Source organism: Grus americana, chromosome 1 (assembly GCF_028858705.1).
Source record: "Grus americana isolate bGruAme1 chromosome 1, bGruAme1.mat, whole genome shotgun sequence".
NCBI classification, from domain to species: Eukaryota; Metazoa; Chordata; class Aves; order Gruiformes; family Gruidae; genus Grus; species Grus americana.
Window position 1 is genome coordinate 96,645,309 of NC_072852.1, and position 24,803 is coordinate 96,670,111.

Consider the following 24,803-nt stretch of genomic DNA (forward strand, 5'->3'; position numbering starts at 1 on the left):
TACTTAGCTCAAAGTTCAAACTGAAGCATATACTATTGGGAATAGTAGGATTTTTGTTACAGTTTTTATCCACTGTTACAGAAGGTGCCCCATCTCTTGGATTTTCCTGCAAGTCCTGTTTACAAGTTATTTTGCAAATTGCAAATGCCTTCTAACTTGCAGTGGGAGTCTAGTACCCACATTAGAAGCGGGGGGGGGGGGGGGGGGGGGGGGGGGGGGGGGGAGAAGACTTTTCTACTTTCCCTGACAGTAACCTCACTGTTTGGATGGAAGACAGTTGTAGGCAACAACAAGAGCAATGTACTTAACAAACACAAACACTGTATGGTTTTGACATTGTGTTAAACATTTTTACCCAAGAGTAATTGCCCTAATCATCTTTATGTAGTTCAGATAGTTACTTTGAGGCATTCATCCTATAAACCTACAATTAGAGCACTTAGGCACTTGCGCAGGTGCAATTTAGCAATGATACAATAAGGATAACAATGAAGCTAATTTTGTGTTCAGGGGGTATTTTAAAGTAACTAAATTTCATGGCAAGGCATGTAATTAGACCTGTTATTGTAGGAGGAAGGTTGTGAGGGTAGTGCCAGGTTACAGTACACCGAATTCAGTAATTTTAAGTTTCAGGTCATTTTTGGTTAATGAAAAACACAAATCTTGAGCTCACCTGTCGCTTTTTCTTAACAACTCTCTGCTCTTTGTGATACATAATCCTCCAAAAAACACCCACAGACATGCTCTTTTGAAATTCCTGTGTGGAAACGTCAAAACTTAAATGCTTTAGCATAAACAGCCTTACACAAAATTCTGCTTTTTGATCTATGTGAATGTCATTGTGAATGTTTCTTGGATTTAGTATTTGGGTTTTGCCATTGGAGACTATTAAGAAGGTATGGCTTTGAAGAACAGCGACAATTTCATTGCTGCCTCTCGAGTGAGGATTGTGAAGAGTCTGTGTGTACTGTTAAGATTGTTGAGATTACTTACACTCTACCTTGTGTTGGTTCTTTAATACCAGGCCATCTTCTTAATACAAACCCCTGAGCAGGGGATTTTTGCCTATGTTTTTTTTTCCTGATTATGTGCTACAGGGATAATAACCTTTTCAGATATTTAGTCAAGAAGCAATGTATAGCTACTTAACACTTACTGCATAGCCCTGTCTCATGCATCATAAAACTTGTTTCTTGTTACGGGCTTGTCCAGACAGGTTTGCTGGGGAAATTTACAGCAAGTCAGTTGAATGGGTTAGCTCAAGAGCTCAGAGTCATTCTCTACTCCAGCATGGGAAATATACGTGGAGGTTTGCAGTTGTCTGTATCACACGCACTCATTCATTTTTTTTTCCACAGTATTTTTCCAGGAGTGCAATGTGCCCTAGGAAACAAACCCTTAAAATGTGCTTTGAAACCATAGAGTGTCACTAGGCACTTGAAATAGAAATGAGCCATTATCTGACACATTTTCCAGGGATTGTACTGACAGGGGAAAGAGCTCTGCTCTAAACTTAATCTCCTGACTGCAGGTGTATACTTCTGCAGTATCTGGGTGTCATTTGCTGAAGCTGTGAACTCTTACCTGGCTGGTTTGCATGCTGTTGGTTTGGCACGTATGCTATGAGAACTTTTGTCAGCTATAGGGCATATTAATATAGGCTTTTAAAAGTGCCTTGGTTGTGTGAACAGTTTGAAAGATTACCAGAAGCCTATTTACTTTTAGTTTTTGGAAATACTCTGTGACAAATTAAATGAAAAGCTACATGGAAGAATTGTGATGTTGCAACACAGCATCATGGAAAAGATGGGAGAAGGTGGTAGAGAGTATTATTAGCCACAAAAATCTGGATGATAAATGACAATCTTCTCTTTCCCTTAACATGTTTTGAAGAATTGGAATAAAAGTTGCTATATGATTAAAGGAGGAAGCAAGTATGTTTGATTACTACAAAATTAGCTTACCTTTCTGTATCAAAATTAAGGAAACTGGTTAAACTTGCAGTACAATAGCCACTACACTAACAGTGTAGGAGACTAAATACCTATGAAAAAGTAAGAAAAAAACCCCACCCAGATAATCTCTGCATCTGGACTTGAAGCATACAGTAAGATTTTTTTTTATTTTTTTTATGGCAGAGGATTGATATATTTCTGTTGTGACAGTGATGGTCACCCAACATCTTTTACAAGTATCTGTTGCCTGCCTTTTGGTTAATTAAGTTTTCTTTTGGTGAATGGTAACAGCTGTTGAAGGTAGGCTGCCTGCTTTAGCATGTTGCATGTATGTTAGCATGTGCAGAACAGCTGTTCCAGGTTCAAGTTTAATCTAAAATTTCACGAGAGGACACATTCCCATGTAACGCTTGGAAACCCAGGGTGCCAAAGAGAGCTGTGCTCACATGGGTCAAACTGTGGGTTTGAGAGTTTGTGGTTGAAGAAATGTTGTTGGTATATGAGCATGAGGTCCGTCTTTACAGGGTTGGTAAATACATGAGTGAAGCTCAATAATCTTTGGATGTTCTCACTGTTCTTTTCTGCTGTGTGAAAATTGTTTTCTAAAGGAAACAAGCTATTGCACATTTAAAGATTCTTATGAAAATCAGCCTTCCAAAAGACTGTTCTCCAGTGTTATATAATTAACCACTTTTGGAAACAAGGAAAGACAGATTTTTGAATGTATAATTTACACTGATGTCACAGAATCCATAATTCAGGAGATAAGGGATGGGGTTGTTTGTTCTTGATTGATTGTAATTGCAACCAGATTTTAAAGGAAAAAAAAAAAAGCAAAGAGAAATTCTAAAGGTAATTTTAACATGGAAAAAAAAAATAGACCATGGTACTAGTATGAAATATGTGACTTTTATCAATGTAAATTGACCAAATATTAATATCTTATTACAATATGCAGTGACATCAATCAGCCTTTGACCTTCTCTTTAATTCATGCTGATCCACTCTTCCTGAGGCTGTTGTATTTTCAGCCCCCCTGAACAGCTTCAAATAGCAGTTATTTGAGGGTGGGGGAAGATGAGCATGCTGGAGCTGTCAGATCTCATGCACACCAACCCTACAGACAAAGGGAGATTCGTGGTTCACTTGTAAGCTGTGGAAGATGTGTAATTAGAGGACACGGGGTTAGCTGCTGCAACGCGCTTGAGCCTCTTGTCTTAAACCAGTCTTGTGGCAGGTAGTCCTTTAAAACTGGTGTAATATAGATGGGAAATGGGTCTGTTCAGATACAGAGGGAAAGTTTGAACTGTCTCGCTCGTAGCTGAGAAGTTTAATGGAAGATTTGATTGTGGTTGTGTTGGATGTACAGTGACTTAGAACAAAAGAGAAACACAGGACAAGAATAAATGTTTGTACTTAGACTGTACTGACTATATTTAGATCAGACCGGCAAAAGTCTGCTTATTAAAATTGACTAATAAAAATCTTTCTGTGGCACAGTGGGAATCCTGAGGAAAGTACCAGGGGATGGGTAAATGCCATTGGACTTTCTCAGAAATTGTTGCCTTTTGTGAGGCACAGATTTTTTAAAATTTTTTTTTTTCTTTAGAGGAGAGAGGTGGATGGTGGGCACAAAAGGGGCAAAGTCTTCTCAGTGACTTCTTGGTATGAATCAGACAGGGTTGGCAGATCTAGGAGAACTGATGACGCTTCTGCAGGAGGCAAACTTCTCATTTCGGTGGCTTAGGGGGAAAATAAGAGTGATTCTGGAATTTCCTTCTTTGAGAGCCCTTCCTGAAGCAGTTTCTTCAAAGACCTATCTAAACCATGATAAGGGCAAATAAACTTGCCCCAATGCTTACAAGGAAAATATTTATTTTGTGGTATATATGGACAACACAGGAACTATGGAGTGAGGGCATGTTTTGTTATTTATCTCTTGATATTGTCAAATGGAGGAATGAGTTATGTGATGATGCAGAGGAGGCCATGAAAATAGCCTTACCAGATGGTGAAGTGTTACAGTTTTGGGACTGGAAACTCAAACATTGACGTGAAGATCCCTGAAATGAGAGATTCACTGTTAGACAGAAGAGCTTGTGAATTAGAGAAGAGGTTGTTGATCATCTCTGGGTCTGAATCTTGTTCTCTTATCAGGCTGTAGTGTTTAGAGTAGATTGCTTGCTTTCTCTTAATGAAGGCTAGCAGCTGTTCGCAGTGCTGAATTAAGCCCTTGGAGACATGCATTAGCAAGCAGTAGTACTCAAAAATACATGATAAATGAATGTTATATGGCTGCTCATTCAGCGTATATGCCTATGTGATGGCCATGCACGAAATACTATTTATAATAATATATTTCACTTCTCAGGAAAACAGCCATAATAGCCAGCTGGGAAATAAAGTAAGTGATCCTGATCACTCTCCGCCCTTGTTTATTCAGGTTGAAGTCTGCCGTGTGGCAAGCAAGCAGTTAAAAATAAAACTATAAATAATTGTGTTAATCAGTGTATAATTTATCTTTGTATTTGTTTATTGCCTTGGGTACTTGATTAGACAGCTCTAACATACAATTAATCAGTAACCTTCAGTGTTAACTTCTCAGCACTGTTTAATTAATCGGTGGTGGTGCAGAGGCTCTGCTGGCTAGGAAAGCCAGGAACTGTGCCATGTAAACACTTTTGTTAATGTCAAGTGAAGGTTGAGATATGCTTTATTTTTTTCTTTATTAGCTTAATTGAACTCATCAGCCTTTCAGGGTCTAGGTGCAAGTTGTAGAGGCAGGTCTAAAAAATAGACAAACACCATGGAAACAATGTGTCATATAAATGCTGGAAAGGTTTTATGCCTTAGCCATTATCATAAGTCTTTTTGACTGTACTGATCATCACGTGTTTATTAAGTACCAGTACAAGGTAAAGACCAAAGTGAAATCAGTTATGTTGATAGTTGTATATTTCATTAACACTGACAATGCGAGGACTGATATTTACCTTTTCTACACACAGAAAAGCTACCTGCAGATCTAGTAAGCATGGTGGGTTTTCATCTTGGCACTGCAGACAATTACTGTAAACAGAGGAACTAATGCATTTTGGGTATTGGATCTTTGTATATGTCCTGTGTGAAAGAGATTTTGAAGTTTTTCCACAGGTGTGTAGGAGAGAGTGAAGAGGTGGGTTCTGGTTCTGGGATTTTACAAAGAAACCACATGTCAAAGTTAAGCCTTGCACACCTACAATGTTATTCAGGCCCTCAAAATACCATGAATGTAGCAAATACTGGTTTAAAAATTGACAAGTCTTGATTACTTCATAACAGTTATGTGATCTTGAAAGTAAAATTGCACATTTCAGGTATGATATTTTGAATTTAGCTAGACATGTGAAGATTGTATGGATGAAGTACAAGTGGAAATGCTGTGTGTACGTGTTTCTGTGAAAGTGCCAAAAGAAGGAGCAGCATGAGAACTGTAAGAACGGCCTGTCTTGAAAACGAGAGACACAATTTGAGGATACTGCTCCCAGGACGCCATTTCTAGTAGTAAAATTGAAGAACATATGGTTTCTATTGAGACCAGAAGGCTTGCACTCTAAGACCACAACATAGATGACTCGGAACACAATGTCTCCTGCTGGTGACAGGACAATGACAACGAGGTTGCAGCGTATCACCTATATGATTTTTCTTTCCTGTTAGCTCATGAGGGAAAACCAAACATATTTCAAACAAACAAGGAGAAACAACCAGTGAACAGCAACCTGTCCTGATATATGGAAGCTGAAGTAAGCAACACTTTGAAGCAAAGGACGGTTCCATAACAAGTGTTGACCCCAACTGTTTACATGAGAAGGATTTGATAGCCAGCATCTTGTGTTATCAGTGTGGCACACAAGAGATGCCGGCCAGGCCACTTGGGCACACATGCTTTGGTACTTCCAAGTCTGTGATCGCAAGAGTGTGAGTGAATGAAATCTGTGAGAGAATGGAGCAGGTAAAACAAATTAGAGATACAATAAATAAATATCACTTTCCCTTTCCAGATACTTTTCCATAGAGTTCTCTTACAGAAATACTGTCAAGGGTGGTCTTTCCCAGTTGTTACAACTCAAGACTTGCTACAGTACATCTTGATCATGTTGGTTAGAATATACTGGTTAACATGCATTCTCAATTCAACATGTTCATCTTCAGGCAGAAGAAATAATAAAGTCTCTTTTCAAACAGCTTCATATTGTCTATCCCACACCTCCCTTCTACCTTCTCAAACTGCTGAAACCCTGAGGTCCTCTCCATGATAATCCTGACCCACTTCCAGGGAGAATCAGCCAGACATGACTTAATATCTCCAAAGGGGAACAAATTAAAATGAATATGTGTTTAATATAGTCCTCTTCCGTGTAAGTGAGAAAATTTTAATTACTTAAGATGCTTGAGGCTGGTAGCTGTGTATCATCTCTGAGATGTTTTCAGGCCAATGTAATTAGGCTCAGCTGATGGATGGACAGGTACACAGCTCAGTGTGGTTACACAAGCTTTGTTTCCATAGGACACCAGGCTTTCATTGAGTGGAAAGATAGATGGAGATTCTTCACAGAAAGTGAATGAGAAATAAGTGGCAGTACTGACAAAAATGCCAGACCATGAACTGAAAGAGTGAAAAGGTAGTATTGCAAAATCAATGCAGCTCCCTCATGGGGTAATATAGAGGGGTCATCTGTCTTCCTCACAGAGAGTCATTTGCATCAGATACAGCTGAATATGTTAAATGGAAGCCTCATCCAAAAAAAAGTATCAAGGATGGCACCACTGAAAAAGACCAATGTTATTCCTTCTACCTGACAGGTTGGGCTGGAATAGAAAGGTTGCACTCTGTTGCACAAAACCCAATGCTGTCAGGGCCGGGGGGGAAGCCTTTTGCTAGTAGAAAACTAGTTATAGAATGCTTTAACTGTGAAGGAAATAGTCTCCTTTACCCTTCCTCATTCAAAGGTGTGCTATTTAATAAAAAGAAGAATCGGGCACTTTTTGTGTTTGTTGTTTTGGGTTTAGCATGACCTACAAAGCCACCATATACTCAGATGTGGGATTCCCTCTGCCAATATTTAACTTGTGCACTCAAGTGTGTATTTTTGTAATACTCACTGAGATTCTGCAAAGTAGACATTTTTATTCATTGCACGCATCTGGTTGCTTTAGATAAACTAAGTAAAAGGTGAAATACTGATGATAGTATTTTTCAGCTTAGTCTTTATTTCCCTGTGCTTTGCCCTAAGCTTCAATATCAAACTATTTCTTAGGCTGGAAGTTCATATTACATTATTTTTCTTAGGCTGGAAGTTCATATTACATTATTTTTCTAATACGTAGACTAATCTGAGGACACTGAAAGGCTCATTACTGCTGTAAGTCTGGATACAGTGACCACTGCTATCCAGTGCAGCTCTGTATCTGAATTCTTATGGCCCCAAGTATATGACTGAGCAAAGTAGCTAAAACAAATCGCTCGAATACTAAGAGACTTTAAAGTCTGGAGGCAGCTTAAATGCATTTTTCGCAAATCCATCATTTACACAAGATTTAATACCTTAGAATTATAAAATTGATATTGAAGTAGACTTAGAATTACTTTTTTTTGTTACCATGGATGCTAATAGACCAGCTAGGGGTAATATTTTCCTGATCTGTGGCTCATGAACAAGGAGAAACTGGTTGGTGATGTAATGAATGACTGTAGCAAGCATGAAATGGAGCTCAAGGTCTTGAGGGGTTCTCAAGTGACCTGGCAAGTCTTTAAGGCTAATATCGCCCCCTCCTCCAAGCATGAAAATGTTTCTACCTGGTATTCAGGGAAATGAGTAGATAGATCACAACTGAGCTTCAGTTTGAAAGGGCAGTACTGGGGAGGTGGGAACAGGGGCAGACTACGAAGGAGGAATTGAGAAGTGTTGCACAGGCACATAGTGATTGTGTTAGGAAAGCCAAAGCTCAGCTGGAGCTGAAAGTGGAAAGGGACATCAAGGGCAACAAGGCAAGCTTCTGCCACTCCATGAGCAGTAAAAGAACAAAGAAAGAAAGTGTGGACCTGTTCCTGAACAGGACAGGTGATTCAGTGACAGTGGCCATAGATAAGAAGTCCTCGGAGCCTTCTTTCCCTCAATTTTCAGCAGGATCTCTCAGAAGTCTTGATAGACAAGCTAGCAGTGTGCCCTTGAAGCAGAGGGCAAAGAGTATCCTGGGCTGCACTAATAGGAGAATAGCACCAGGTCAAGTGGTTATTCCCTTTACTTGCTACTCACTAGACCACATCTTAAATACTGCATCTGATTTTGGGCCAGACATGGATAAACTGGAGCAATTGGTGGGCTGGGGGAAGTCCTGCCGTATGAGGAGGGGCTGAAGGAGTGGGGCTTGTACAGCCCTGAGGAGAGGTGGCTTTAGGGGCACCTGACAGCAGCCTCCTCCCTATGTGGAGGTTACAGAAAGGCCAGCCAGGATCAGTATTGAGGTTCAGAGGAGTGAGAGTAAAACACAGTTGTCTTAAGTTGAAATAGGAGAGCAAAGAAAACAAATACTTTCACTGGGAGGGTAAGGAAATCTCACTGGGAAGGAACAGGTTACCTGGAGAGGTTGTGGTTCCATCCTTGGAGGTTTTAAAGATCTGCCTGAATAAAGCCTTGAGCAGCCTGATGTGATCTCATGGCTGATCCTGCTTTGAGCAGGGAGCTGGACTAGAGACCTCGCAGGATCCTGTCCAACCTGAATTACTCCGTGATGATTTTTTGAAATAAGTTAATCTCTAGATTATTGTCCTTCCTTTGCTTCCCTTCTTCACTTGTAGTCTTATGTTGGACATACATGAAGATTATGTGAAATATGTTGTAAGAGGAGAAAAATATCTTTTGAAACCCTGGTTTGGGGGGTTTATCCAATAATAAATTGTGTTTGAAAACTAGGCAAAGCTGGTGCAACGTGATATGTTTGGAGTTAGTAGTCTGAATTGTGAATTTTTGTTCCTAAAGGCAGCCTGTTAGCAATATACAATCCCAGCACAATTCAGTGATTTCCTTACGTATGTGGGAAATGTATTGTGTTTCCCCTCTGACTTTTCTCTCCTCCCATACTTTACTACAAAGGCCTGTGTCACAGCATACATTTCTTGTTGACATAAAATAGTAGGAATCTAATACTGCATACTTGATAGGCTGTGTGTCATAAGTATTAGATACCAGACATACTGGTGCCAAACTAACTAACAAAATCATTTATCAGATCACTTCAGGGGTTTTCCTGCATTTGCTTTACCACTCTCTGAAGAGTGATGTAATAGGCTCTGACTGACTTCTTGTCAGCAGGGAATATACAATACGATGTCTGGCTTTTGAAATCAAACCTCCCAGGGTATGCTTTATGCAGAGAGCTGTAATGTGACTCTTGAATTCTCAATATAGACAAGTCCACTTTCATAAAAAGGCAGTTTAGTATGAATGACAATGCAAAGCACTAGAACTTAATGTTCAACATTTACCCCCTGCTATTTATCAGGAACCATTTCTCAGCTGTGCATTTTTCAGAAAAGGAATGACTTAGGCCAGGTCACTTGAATTGTTCAAAGCAGACAAGGTGGAGAACTCATACTGTATATACTTATATACTATGTAAGACAGTTGTGTTTTGTCAGGAGGATGCTCTGAATTGTTGATCTTTTTTCTGTGTGGCTTTTATTTTAGATATGAACATATAATTGTAACGTTATCCTCCTAGCCAGCCATGACTTCTCTGTACCTCCCTCCAACACCATTGTATGAAAATATCAGTATAAGGAATGTATATGCCTTTTGATGTATTTAGTCTGCAGGGGTATTTAAAAGCCCTTACTTTCACTGACAAATAGATCATCTAAGTAGTTTCATTGAAATAAGCCATTATGCTGGCAGGTATCATGTGTTTTGTACTTCTAAGAAAAAAAGAAAGAGGAAAAAAAGTACACTGAATTGCTTATTTCTTTTGGTGTCTTTTTTTTTTTTCTTGGTGGGTTTGTAACCAGAAACTTCTGTTCCTGGGCTTTTCTTCTTTGGGCAAAAATAATTTAGAGGGTAGAGTTTGAAAGTCTCTGTGCTAGAAAGCTTGACAGGTCTTACTTGCAAATTTGTAATTCTTCAATTGTTCAATTCCCACTCCTGAAACTTTTGGTATTTCGGGGTCTTCCTGAGACATTGTTGGCAATTACAATAAGAAATATCATCAGTAAAGACTGTAGTACTCAACATTCTCTAAAGGTGCCTGTAATTTTTACTTTATTGTTCAGGGGTATTACTCTGAAGAACTTGTGTATTTCGGTCACTATATCCCACTCTCATCTGGATTCAACATCAAAATAAGATACCAAGTATTGTACGTCATTGCCAAACATCTGTTGATGCTGAATCATGATGATTTTTGAATAACTGGAGCAAGATTTTCCCAATAGCTCAGCAGTGTAAGTTGGAAAACTAATTTGGCACTGTAAATGGATTTATCACCACATGGACACATATAGTGCAGAGAGTCTTCTACCAGCCTTCAGAGATCTGTAGTTTATCATAAATATGTAAGCCTGTGTTCTCAAATTCTTGGGCTTTAATCTAGGGATTATGTGATCTGGACAGGTTAACTAAATATTCTGGGTTGTCATTTTGTTTCTCCTTTTTGAAATTAAGTTTCACACACTGTGGGCTAACAATTGTGCCTATTTAGAAAGCAATTAATGGCTTAGTCCCTTTGAAACAGAGTGTGAAGTTAAAGGACCTGGTAACTCCTGGAACTGATGCAGTGAGATCAGGTCCCGTTACCTTCATCTTACAAACTTCAGTCTGTTAAGTAACATCCTTAACACTTAGCTTTCAGTAATTACAAACCCTTGCATTCCTTTTCCAGCCATTTTGGAAATGAGAAGAGCTGGGGCTACCCAAGCTGCCAAGAGATGCTGCCTCCCTAAGGTTCGTAGCCTGGCGCTTCCTAAGGTCCTTCAGTCACACCTCCCTTTCCTGCTTGCTGGTTCCACTAATGTCAGGCTGGTGACCTGAGATGTCTGCAGAAATGTTTGTGTGTCTGTCAGGCTGGTGACTCTGTACATAAACACCCTGAACTATGGTCTGATGTGACCTTTAACATTCTACATTTGGTGGCAAGTTCATTACTCTGCTGGATGTGGAGTCCAGACTCTCTGTGCTCAAACCTCTGTTAAACAGTTGATTTTTCTCTTTTATTTTGTTCAGCTTTTGTGCCTGAAAAATAGAAATCGTAATCCTGCTCTTTCTAGGTAGCTTATATAGATATAGCAAAAAAGCCTGTAAACTGCTGCATTCAAAAAATCTTTGTTATTTAAAAATAAAATGGTATGAAATATATATCAAATACATGGGAGTCCTAACGTGTGCAAATTTTTATATTGACTTCAGCATTTTTACAGTACACTGGTACATGTTTTGCAATTAATTTCAAATGGAAAAAGGATGAAAAGGCAATTTTTTTCCCCTTTGTCAGCTAATTTGTTTTCTCCAGCATCATCGTAGCACGTGTCATGGTGTCTGCTGGATTTATAGTAACAGGATATAATTAATTAAGAAGAATCTCTCCAGAGCTAGTTTCTAGATCAGGTGAAACCTCTGGCCTTGTCCTCTGCTTTGAATGTGTGTATGCTCTTTTGGTGGGTGGAACAGACACATCTACAGAAAACTTATTGGCTTTCATTTTGTTCAGAGCGTCTAGTTTGTTGCTTGGGGAGGGCAAAGGGCAGGAAAAAGAGGGAATGTGGCCAGATGAGCTGTGTGGTTTTGCTTGTCTTTCTCACTCTAGTTTTGGAAAGTTTTAGGTGAGGAAGTATGGCCTGGACTCATCTACAAAGAAGAAAAGAGGTAGCAGGTAGATCAATATATATAAAGAGTTGGAAAGGAAGACTGGGAACAAAGGACTCTCCACTGAAGCTCTTGATGCTTTTCCTCTATCTTCTCCCAGATAGAGCTAGGAGGGTAAGTGCTTCCTGGCCAGAAACAGAGCCAGGATTAGTTATGCTTTTGAAGATCACCAGGAGGAGACCCTTAGGGCTTTTGGACAGCTGTCTGTTGTAGAATTGACACTCAGGTAGTCCCATTGCATGAAAAAATGAATTCTGACCAGATCACATATTAGTGAGCCAGTAAGTATGCAGTGTTTCTTTCTTTGCTTTTTGGCATCTCTCAGGAAGCAACCCATGCACTTAAAATTGCTCCAAAACATTGGGTTTTTTAAATTGCGACAGAAAGTTAGACTTCTTTTAGTCCGGAGTTCTTCTAAGGGAAGACAACTGTGTCCCAAGTCTCTGTAGAGTACTGTCTTTTCTCTCTTCTGATTTTCCTTAAGTATTTCCCCAGTAATGGAATTGAAGGGCAGGGGAGAGGCAGAGTTAGCCTCCAGTCTGTTTGCTCTCATTTCATGTCCAAGAGCACATATCTTGACTTTGAAATAAAATGTTTCATTTTAATGACTATAAAGAACTTACTACAAAACAGTTATCTACCCAATAAAAAGTAAAAACCTATGCAAACCCCACCGTATCCCAGTCTGTCGGCCTTTGTGATTATCTTCTGTTGTGCACTTGAGATTTGTCCAAGTCACAGAATAAAGAGCCAACTCCTCTCTGTGCATCTAACCCTTCTGGGAGAAACTGCTTTTATGCTGCACCTCAACTACAGAATTTAAAGTCTGAATGTGGCGGTGGAAGACATCCAGGGTAAAGTCGCACCCCTAAAACTTTACAGTCTGTCACGTGCCTTACAGAGACAGCTTTCATACTGCAGAAAGGATGTAAAATACAACGTGCGTAACAAGGATTTGTTTGCTCGTGGCTTACACGCAGTTCTCACAAAATGACTGCAAAGGTGTAGGGCAGAAGGAAATGAAACTCTCTCCAGAGTACATGTCCAGCAAACTTAATACAGTATGTCAATACAATCTGCACCAACTCTGCTTTTTTCCCAGCCTTCGTTATTGGATGGTAGTACATCTTATGCTTAAATAATCTTATTCAATTGTTACTACTTTTGCTGTAGGAGGAAAATGCAGACATAGGTTAGGGCATGTAAAATCCATTTTCATACCATCAGTAGTATTCTCTACCATAAGGTTAAACAGAATTAACAGCACATGGTACCACATAAGTTATCCATGTTGGGGGCAGGGGAAGACGATAATTTCTATATGTTACTTTTGTGATCTCCCCAAAGAAAAAGAATGGCAGAATTTAGCCTTCCCTGTGAAGGGCCGCATATTGGTTAATGAAGTTCATCAAGTTACTGATATCAGTGACATCAGTCAGTCTGTGCAGATATGTGAGAAAATGAAGTTCTTGTAAGCATCCCCCAAATCAGTAGATATCAGCTAATTTCCCTGTTCAGTTGAGCAGATAGATACTCATCCAAATATCTAATCTTGATATTCTGAGGAGACAGAATAGTTAGGTAGTAAATAATGCAGATCCTTCTTTTTTTTTTTCCTCTCCCTTAAAGGACAAAGGACGCTGATTTAAGTAATATTGATTCACTAGCAAAACAAACAGGTACTCAGGTGTTGCGTTAGTGCAGTCTGCAAAAAAGGATTTGTTACAATCAGACATCAGTCTGAGAGAGATGATAGCACATTTAAACATTGAAACTAGAAGTTTCTTTACTGTGTCTCAAAGCAAGTTTCCTCAGCTCTTCATCACTTTGGGAGATAGTCTTCAGTCAGAATAAGTTAGGGTGATCTTTTCTTGAAGAAAAGCTAGGAAATTTGAAAAATCATGTGTATCAGAAAGAGAGCTAGATCAGGAAGAAAAGATCACTAAGAAATCACAAAGAGCCAACAGCCCTGTAAAAGATAGAGTAGCAGCTTACAATGCTTAAGGGAGAGAGTGTGGAGGATGACTACGTTGCTTGGGATGGTAGATAGAAACAGATAAATATTAAACTGTTTTGTTGAAGTTGCTAGTCTCACCAAAATGTTCCTAGATAAACTTTGTCTGAAAACAAGTGAGAAAAAAATTGGAATTCTTCCTTTGAAACGAACTATCTCTGTCCTTTCTGCGAGTTATAGAAAAAAAGATCTTTTTTCCTGTGTTGGAGAGCAGTGAATAGGAGAAAGGACTTGTTTCGTTAATCCTATATTTCTCATAGGAACAGACTTTCCTGTGAAAAATCAGCTGTTCACAAGTTCTTAATTGTTGCAGTCTTAAAGCTATAAACAGTTTTTTCTCACTTACTTTACAACATTTATTTACTTATTGTCAGGGCCAAATCTGCAGTATCAGAAAAGCTCACTAGGAAATTTCTTTGGTATTTACTAAGAGCAAATTGTATTACTAATTCTAGTTATTATTAATTGAAGCTATTAAATTAATTTGAAGAAGTAACATTAAACATTGCACAATTTTTTAATCTTGGTGACTGTCATGGTTTAACCACAGCCAGCAGCAAAGCACCACACAGCTGCTCACTCACTCTGCCTTGGTGGATTGGGGGAGAGAATTGGAAAAGTAAAAGTGGGAAAACTCGTGGGTTGAGTTGAAGACAGTTTAACAGGTAAAGCAGAAGCTGTGTGCGCAAGCAAAGCAAAACAAGGAATTCATTCCCCACTTCCCATGGGCAGGCAGATGTTCAGCCATCCCCAGGAAAGCAGGGCTCTGTCACGTGTAACGGTTACTTGGGAAGACAAACACCATCACTCCAAACATCCCCCCATCCTTCTTTCTTCTTCCCCCAGCTTTATGTGCTGATCATGCCATCATATGGTATGGAGTATCCCTTTGGTCAGTTGGGGTCAGCCGTCCCGGCTGTGTCCCCTCCCAACTCCTTGTGCACCCCCAGCCTCCTTGCTGGGGGCATGGGGTGAGAAGCAGCAAAGGCCTTGGCTCTGTGTAAGCACTGCTCAGCAGTAACGAAAACATCTCTGTATTATCAGCTTTGTTTCCAGCACAAATCCAAACCAGCCCCATACTAGCTGCTGTGAAAAAAATTAACTGTATCCCAGCCAAAATAAGCACAGTGACTTACAGTAATGATGATATCTTTAAAAAATTATGTAGGTTTTTAACAGAGATATAGAGAGAATCTTTATATATAGATTGTTACATATGTCTCAATGACATAAATTTTTATAAGTTGATGTCAATGTTACATCTTCTAAACACTCTGAATGTTTTAATGCTGCAGACTAGAGGAAGTGCCTGTGTAGTGTTCTCTTCTGTATTCAGTGTCTGAAATATCTGCTGGTCTTTGGAAAAAGAAATCCATCACTTATGTTATCTGTGAAAAGTAATACTCTCAACACTGATCTATTACATGATTTTGCAAATGTGTATTTTTTTCTAGTTGTATATCCTTAAAGATATTGGTAGCACTTGCAGCAAGTCAATGTCAGCATTTTTACTAGAAACCTTTACTTTTTGTCTGCAAAAATTGTAAAGTACTAAACCCACATATTTAGCATTTCAGCTTGCAAACAAGGGATTCTACAAAATCAGTGTGAGTATTTGTACTGATGCGATGGAAATAAAGATGCTTTTTTACAAGCATGTGAACCAAAACTTGATAAATATGTGAACAGTCTTTCAGGCTCCATAATACTGTGTTGTTATTTTTGTGTATGTGGACCTCCTCAGATACCCAAAGTCATTTGATCGTACAGCTAAGGGAGGAGGTCTGCTGGACGAGGAGATCTGGAGCCGTGGCGAGCATGGGTTCACTGGGTAGCCCCGCTCTGTTTGGGGGGACTTTTGGTAGTGTCGGGTGTGTAAGTGGTACTACCCACGGCAGGGCTGGGAACAGTTGCAAGTTTATGCGTGGTATATTTGACTGTCTGCTTCTGTGGAGAACTTCTTTATAATGACTGTCTGTTTCGGGGGTTTTGTTGAGGTTGTTACAAATAGTTTGAGTACAATAGTCACTGGAATTTATCTGACCACTTGGGAACATGTACGTGTGAGCCAGCTATCTCAATGGTGTCTGTTCACAATAAAGAGAAGAAAGGCATGATTCACCGTAAGGAAGAGTACTTGTTACTAGTTCCCTAGAAGTGCCTTTTTCTCTCATATGAGCATAAATATGATGCTTGGGTGATATAAAAGCCCATCCTGAAGGTAATTACAGTTAGGAGAGATAGTCTTGCCTGAGGTTACTGCTCTATTAATTTTCTTAGAATAAGAAAATGGCTGTAGATGGTTCTGTTGGGGGTTACAAGAATACAGTGCAAAAAATATCCTGAGTTTATGAGTTCATGACTCTCTGTGTTTTAATAACAAATTAGTTGGTAAGCTTTACATTAGCATACAAAAAATCGGTGAAATTTTTGAAATGCATGCTTAGCCCTGATAATATTTACCTTTTACAGTGAGAAAAGTGGGTGTATAGTTTAAAGCAGTTGTTGAGAAGCTGAAATGGCAATTTTACAGCATGAATATAAAAGGCAAGAGCAGTAGTGTGTTCAGCTGCATTTTTGTTGTAGGCTTTGTGTATGCCTCAGATACTGGTAGAAACAACTTGTACAGCTCAAGAAGGACAGTTCATGAGTCAGAATTAATTTGTATGCTAAAAAAAAAAAGGGATTTTGACATTGCTAAAGCACACAGACTACAACATTCACAAAACCCAACTTACTAAACCACAGTTTTCACAGATATACAAAAGATGTGGGTCTTGATAATTTAAAAAAAAACCACAATACAGAATTTTGTAATGTCTTATAGTACCCAAAAGTGTCTTTACAGATTAGGAAGCTTAAGATCCTCAAAGAATTTAGTCATTTAATACTCAAAAGAAATAGGGGTTTTAAGTTTTTTTCACTGTTCTTTGAAATTTTATTTTATAGCATGAAACATTTTTTGATGGGACCTGTTAATTTTGCCAATGTTTGGTATTGGATCCCATTCAATTCAGTTAAAAATTCATAAGTTAAATTTTTTTGCGATCTAACCTCTTGTTATTCAGTTGCTCCCACTTCCTCATCTTTTTTACTGATACTTTTCTTGCCGATGTTACGTTCGTATCTGCTGCTGTCAGTGATATTTATGCGAGGAACCTTGAGTAACAAGAACAGCAAATTTCAGAATGCCTCCAGAGTGACATTACTTGAAGAGTAAATCAGCATTTTTTTCTTCATAATTATTTTGGATACGCGTTTCACTTGATATGCTGCCGATCATGTTATAAAAAATGTTACTTCTTAGCATAATAGATACTACGGCTAGTGATAGGTTATGATACCTATCAAGTGAGGCATTTCTTGAAGGTATAGATTGCATCCTGTCTGTATATGTGCAGGATAACGATTTCTTTCGAGATCAAGTGTTAAGTTCTTGACTTCATCTTTTGACTGCAGAGTCTATTTCTCTTGCTTCCCAACATCAACTTCAGAATAGTTAATCAAAACCTCAACAGGTGAAGTGCCCTCCCAGCTGTTGCTCATGTGTTTTGGAGCCTGGCGGTCCAGGCATCTCTTACAGTACTGGTGTAATTCTTCCTAACAGGTAGATGATGATCCTGGTTTCCCACTAAGAGTCTTTGATACAATCCATAGAGGTGGCTACTTAAAGTGCAAATAGCACCTATTTTAGCAATCTTGTGCAGAGTTCAGGGGGAAAAAAAAGTCGTCTTTCACAACTTGAAGTCACATTTCTTTCTTGTCTCTTCCTTTTTTCTTAAAATACTCCTTTTTACAAAACTGACGTTCAGAAGATCTTTCTTCCCTGCGGTCTTAATCTGACATTAAGTTTCCTAATGGAACCACCCTTTGAGCCTTCCAGTCTTGATTGGTTGTAATTCTTCTCTTTCCAAGGGCCTTCCCTGTAGTTATTTGTTCTGCTCAGAGAGTTAGTGTTTCAGATCTTTCCTTACTCTTCAGGAGACAAATTTTCCTGCTTCTCCCAACTGTTCTTTTTCTAATGTCCCAGGATTCAGATGAAAAGTTAATTTGCCCATCAGTTAATCAAGGCTGTGTTCTGCTTCTGTTTTCATCGATAGCCAGCGCATCATAGCTGATTAGGAAATTGTTAAAACAGATTAACTTTAACTGTAGATTAAGGACCTAAAATGTTTGTTTTGGTCCTGGAGGGAGAGCCTTACAAGTTTAAAAGAACAACCTGTCCTCTTCAGTTAATGGGCAGCTGCTTCTTGAACAAACTTTGAGATTGACAAAGCCTTAATTAAATTGCTTAAATTCTCAGGTGTGGATCTGATCCAACACTCATTGAAGTTGATTGATGTCAGCAAGCTTTAGACAGACCCAAGTCTAACACAAAAGAGGTATTCGAGTGCCATCTCCACTGTCTCACAATAATTATAAAACAGCTCAGCAGCTTCTTTCTGTCTCCAATTGGAAAACAATGAGGTCACTTGGGTATTGCACTAAATGGCACCTGGAATATAGGGTCTCTAGGATGCTTTGCTCAAGTCTGTGGAGCTGCAAATTTATTGGTGTTATTACCTCCAGGTTATTATAAAACTCTAGAGCAAGATGATATTGGGTGGTTTTGAAGCAACTTTTTAACCTTGCTTTTGCTTTCTGTTTTGAAATTATATTAGAAGTTGTCATTCCTTAAGTGAAAAGACTTAATAAATGGAAATCAATCAAAATGAAAGGCCTCCATTAAAGTCAACACCCATCTGGTATTTGAGTATTCTTCTTACACTTGTTACCTAATTTGAAAAGGAGAATTAGATAAAAACATAGTATTTCACTGTAAATATTTAAGAAATGTCTTGACAGGGCCATGAATAACCTGATCTGGATCCTCCTTTGAATAGAAGGTTGGGCTAGTAGATGATCTCCAAAGCCCCTGAAACCTAGACTTTTCTATGAGCCTGTGATTCTGCAGTATCTTCAGGTGCATGGTGGGTATGTATCCACTCAGAGCTAGCTAATCCTGAAGTTGTATCTTTGACTAACTTTCCACTCATGCTTCTTTGTATTGCCACCTCTTCCAAAAACCTCAGTATAAAACAAAGTTCTAAGTGATGCACACCAGAAGAATTGGGAGTGCTGCTTCTGTACTTGGCAAGAGCTAGCTTTTCGGAGCACATTACTGTTAGAGTTTTAGGCCTGCAAGCAACAAGTGGAAAACCAAAGGAGCACTGGGAACATTAATGGAGCTCCTGGCAGGCGTGACAACAAATACAGCTAAGTGGAGTAAAGAAATAATTTATTATTTTGTTGCTTTTAAAAATTGTGTGATGGGCCTTAGACTATAAGACTATTTAATATGACATGGAGGACTTCAGGCATGTTTAACAGGAAAAAAAGGTATCTATACAGCTTACCTTTGTGACGCTCGATTTTTAGAGTGCAGTAAGATTATGTGGGGAGACTGATATTAGTGAAAAAGCACATGGGGTGCGTCTATAATGAGTCCCCTGTGAGGTTTTTTCCCCCTCTAATGTCCTGTCATGTGTTCCTTCCAGATGGAGATGAGTCCAATTCAGGTTAGTTTTTAGCTGGGGAAATGCAGGCTGAGTTATATCCTGAACTTTTATGTACACAAAGAGGAAACACTTGGCACTCCACAGTTGTTTGCAACTGGGCAGGAAAAAAGAGTGAGGGAAGTGTGGGGATTGTATCTATCAACAACTTGTCCTGTGGATCCTGCAGTGGATGAGGAGTTGCCTGATGACACCTTTCAAATGATGGGGAAAATGCTCTTAATTTACAGCACATGTGTCTGTCTGACATACACCAAAGTCTGTGCTCTTCATTCAGCTGGCTCTATTTGGCTTGTTTTCTAAGATGAGGAGCCTAAATTCTTGGAGCAAGCTGAAAAAATCCACAACTAAGGTTAAACTATATTTTACATATCTTACTACACATCCATGTTCAAAAGTTTTGATTCAAAAAATGTAATTTCTAAATATGGGTTTCTAAGAAGGGTTTTATTTTCTGTCCTAGGAACCTGAGATATCTTCAGATAGTAAGAAAAAACTGTTTATTTCTTTATTTTGACAATTTGTAGCTTTGAATTTGTTGAGTTGGGATGGATTTTGGTTTGGTTTTTTTCTTTCCTCCATCTCTAAATATATGAATTACAATTTTAATATAATTAATAGAGAATTCTATGGGTTTGCACCAGATTGCAGAATTTCACTTATTCATGACAATGGAATTTTGGGGGGTGTTATGTTGTGTAGAGACATAATAATCATAAGTAGCTGTGCAATTGGTTGTGCTTAACCTTGGGATGCTGAGCTGGATATCTTCTCAGAGTGTGATTGAGGGGCAACTTCAGGAAATCAGATTTCTCCATTATATGTCACTTTGATCACCCAAAAAGCAATACTGACTCTCTAAATTTATGTTAATGGCTGTGCTGTTATGCTCATACAGAAATACATCTCTGATTGAATTAACGTTTTTAAGAAGGAATCTGATTTATAAATGTTCTTTGTTAATGATTAACTGAATTAAAATATATCTGTGGCTTATTAAGGCTTACTGTTCTGTAGTTCTGCTACTTTTACTTATTCCTCTCTATTAAAGAATAATAAAGTTATTGTCTAGAAACAGCTTTACCAGCTGTGCTTCCCTTTTGTACACTTTTCTGATTGACAGCATAAAGTTGAGACAAATGTGGCCTAAAAGTAGTGTAGATATCTGTGGTAAGCATTCAGACCGGTGGAGCAGAACAGTACGTCATGGGGTATTCTGTTGAATCACTTGCTTATGGCTGATCATTCATGCTGTGGATGTACGCATCCAGACTGTGCATCTTTTCTAACACTTCATTTTTTGGCAGCCCCTCCTTAGTGGTAGCATCCGTGGGGGTTTGCTAACGGGACGCCCTACAGGGAGGTGTCATTTGTGTAAGCCAGACTTAGAGAAGCATGAAATAGTTATTGCTCTTTAGTGTCTTTTTTGACTGACTGGACTCCTCTGGAGCCAGCCTCTGCACTGTTGCGGAGCTTGTGGATGCAAAGCCTGAACGTAGCAGGTTTTAAGATCCCTTGAATCTATGAAATGTGCTGTGCCTAAGTAGAAGGCTGTCCTTGCCTCTTACCCCTTCCCATCTCCCTCAAGGAGCCTTTTCATCGCTTAAACCAACCAAAGTACCAGAGAAACGGCATATTTAAAATGGAATTCCTGGGTTAGTTTCATTGGAGAAGGCGATTTCAGTCTCTGTCCCCTTGTAATAGGCAGGTCTGCTCCTTTGCGCAATTTCATGCCTTGACTTAAGGAAGACCCTCTTAAAGAGTGAGGCCTCCAGCTTCCTATCTGTAGATGAAACTGCTTGTGAGAAGCTGGTGTGACCTGTTCTGCAATGGCACACACGTGATGCAGAGTGTCCTGGCAAACTCAAGAACCTGGTAGCAGCGGCACATGGCATGCCATTTCCGGCTCCGCAATTCCAAAGTGAGTTGACATCTGCTCTCTGGGTCCTACTCCTGTGACTACTTCAAGGGCAGGGAGGGTATGGGAGGTGGGGAGGAGAGATGGAAGAAGAAATGTTTTACCTTTCATCTCTTCCCTCTGCCATTTGCTTGTGTTGCAAGGCATTTGTGGCAGTCTGCCTCCAGAGATGTGTAGTACCTGGTACGGCGGCGGCTGAGTCTTCAGGTTGCTTTGTGCCAATATAATAGAAGTCCTAACAATGCCAACATTTGAAATGCAGAGAGAAATTGTAGTACCTTTTATCTGAGAAGTATGAAAGATTGTGAATCTGTAATAAGGGATAAAAAATATGCTGACATCTCTATAAAATCAAGTAGATTATATGTGTGTTTTAATGCTTGCTCTGCTGACTGCTTTTTGCTGTCACATAATTTTTGAACAGAAAATATAAAAGCAACTGAAGAGGAGTAATTCTGGTATTTGCACACAGTGATTTTATGTATAAGTGGAATAGCAATAAGTTGTTAGAAGACCTGATCAATGTGCTATAGTAGAAATGTTTTGAAATCTTGCTTTCCATAGTTGTGTGACAGGCAGCTCAGTCAAATTAAATTGTGTTTAGAACATGAGGTTAATACCTAGGAGACCTGAAATTGCATTTGTAATATAATGTATTATGGGTTTAATTTTCTAAGTAGCCGTGCCTCCAAGTGACACTTACAAGCAGCAGTTTAAAGCTGCTTCTTCCCACCTCATGTTTCATGAAGAACAAGCTGAAAGCAAAATCTGTTTTGTTTTTCCAAAACAGAAAATGGCTTTTTGTTTCCACAGTTGGGCACTAAATTATAACTTTTTTTTTCCCCACTCATTGTGATTAAAGCTAGAGTTTAGAATCTCAGAAGCAATTTATAAATTCATATTTCAATGTACAATACATATAGAATGACTTAAAGAATCCCTTGAACAATGATTACTACATTTGTTTGGTTTATTTATTCTCCAGGTATATAATGCTGCTTTGTCATAAAACCGCAGAGAAGTCCTGCAGAATTGTCACTATCGGACCAATTTCAGATTTTTCTGTGGAAATTGGTGAATTTTTGTACTAACTGTGCATTGGCAGGAGGTTATTTTGCAATGTCCATAGTAGCTGGATCAAATAGCATCTTTCGTGGTTACTTCAGAGGCAGCTATTCCTGTAGTATGTATCCCTGCAGTGGAAATACAGATCAGCCAAAGGAGCACGTATGCTGTAATCCGATAACAAAGGGTTGGATAAAACTTGATGTGCCTCGGTGGACCTGGGCCTCTGACATTGCTTCCTGCGCTGTTCTTTCTTAAACCTGAATGTGTTGGCTTGTTTTGCCAAAAGTCAACAAAATCACTTGTGTCTCTTTCAGTTAGTTGTGAAACAAGTAATTCATTAACCTGAAGGGGTCTGAACAGAGAGGGTTGTGTGAGTTGCTCAGTGAAGACTGAAGGCAGTCACCCTTCGGGTGAAAGATCCATTTGTTTATCAAGGTTTTTTTGGTGCAAAAGCATGTGGGCATTAGCAAGTTATAAGTTTAGGTAGACATATTTTAAAACCAGCCTATTGCAGAGTTCATTTCAATCTTCAAGGTTGTTATAGGAACCCAGTCTAACCTGCTTCATGATCTATAGGTAAAACCGACACTCAATAACAAATATATCTAAGTGGACTATATATATCCAAGGAAAATGTTGGACAAGAAAACTGCTGTCCAACTTCTATCTTCTAACTTAGGCACCTGGGTTAGATATGAATATACGTCAAAATGTAAATGAATAGCCATCTGAAGGCAGAGTTGTCTTTGTGAATTTCAGCTGTATTTTAGAAATACTCTCACTGTAATTTAGAATTGGTTGTGTGTCTTGCTGCACCTAAATTTCTTATTGTGAAATACGTAGGATTTGGGGTTTTGGTTTTTTTTAAAATTTTCATTAGTAATCTTTTAACTCATTCTGTATGTTGTTTGGGTAACTAAAACCCCTTCATGGATAGCAATTAAAAAGTTATTTTCTTAAATGCAGCAAAGAGATTCCCTGTTGAGGAGCTTCACTATTTCCCTAACCATATTAAAACATTACTTCTCACACAAGACTTCTTTAATTTTATTTTTTTATTTCTCCTTCATTTTTGTGGCACACTGTGGGCGTCACCATTCTGCTACTACTGTTAAGCTTTTAATTTTGGGGATATGCTGTTTTCTGCATGTCAGCTTGGGACCACTTTATGGGTGGTTTGTTACGAGTTGATTTTATTGTGCCCTTCATACTGAAACTCTAATGATATAGAAAATACAGTAATTGTTTTACATTACTGAAATACAAATACTTGCCTTTATCCTAGAATAGTTTGTCATCATTTGTGGAGTATGCAACCTCAGTGTTTAACCTAGCAGAGTTTAAAACTAGGTATTTCATGAAAACCTGAACTGCATGCATATCAGTAATCAAGTCTTAGATCATTTTACTGTACTAACAGAATAATGATTTTTTTTAATAGAATGTATTATTATTTAATCACAAAATACTACAGAGGTTTTTTTTGTTGTTTTGTTGTTGTTTTTTTAAAAAAAGAGTTTGAAATAATTTTGACCCTAGTGCTGTATGTACAATGATTTATTTTTTGGTGGCAGAACAAGAATATGAGTGTCCATGTTCCTTGTTCAGATCTTTAGCCAAAAGACCTTCCTTTCTGTAATCTTCATAGATTGGTTGTCACTTTCTGTTGATACTCTGCTTGTTACTCTAGATATAGAACATATAATTTTCCTAGCAGTAAATCTTTCAAATTAAAGGTATTCGGCTTACATGAAGTTTTTCTCCCTGCTTTCCGTGAAAACTGACTAGTGCTTAAGAGAATTAATTTAGAAGCAGCATGGAAGATAATGCTGCGGTGAGTTCACTGGCTTGAGCAGGGAGGGAGGCAAGGACATATGGTTTTGAAATAATTGGCTTTTAATGTTTTGTTTTAGTGGCTGTAACAAAATTTTCCACTATGATTTTAAAGATGTATGTGACAACATTCAAAATGTAGAGTCAGTTGCTCTAGTATGGATCTGGAATAACTCTTAAATTTCAGCGATTTATGCAGCTGCAACTGAGATCAGAACCCAAGCTACAACTATTGCATTTCATCTTCTCTTCATGCATTTAAAGAGGGGAAACTTGAAGGCTGAAATCTCAAGAAATTGTAATGAGTTCACTAGCCTGTTACTTTTTTTTTAATTGTATTTGGAGCTTCAGTAATATGTGAGCATGAGATAGAAAAGGAAATTTTCCAGTGAAGTCAGTTCATATTTATAGTGTGATTGTATATATACATAAACAGGTGTGTAGGTACATACATACCCTACATTTAATCCACTTTCTCTTTCCAGAAACCCTAAATATAAAATCTCTATCTGTTTTGGGTTTTTGGTTTTTTTTTCAATTGAGTGTGTACAATAGCTTCTTAAT

General features: G+C 38.6%; 1 protein-coding gene across 2 annotated transcripts in view; it reads left to right on the forward strand.

The window, feature by feature from the left end:
• ALCAM (activated leukocyte cell adhesion molecule) overlaps positions 1–24,803 on the forward strand; it is a 124,415-nt gene that overhangs the window by 39,344 nt on the left and 60,268 nt on the right. The window lies entirely within an intron of this gene.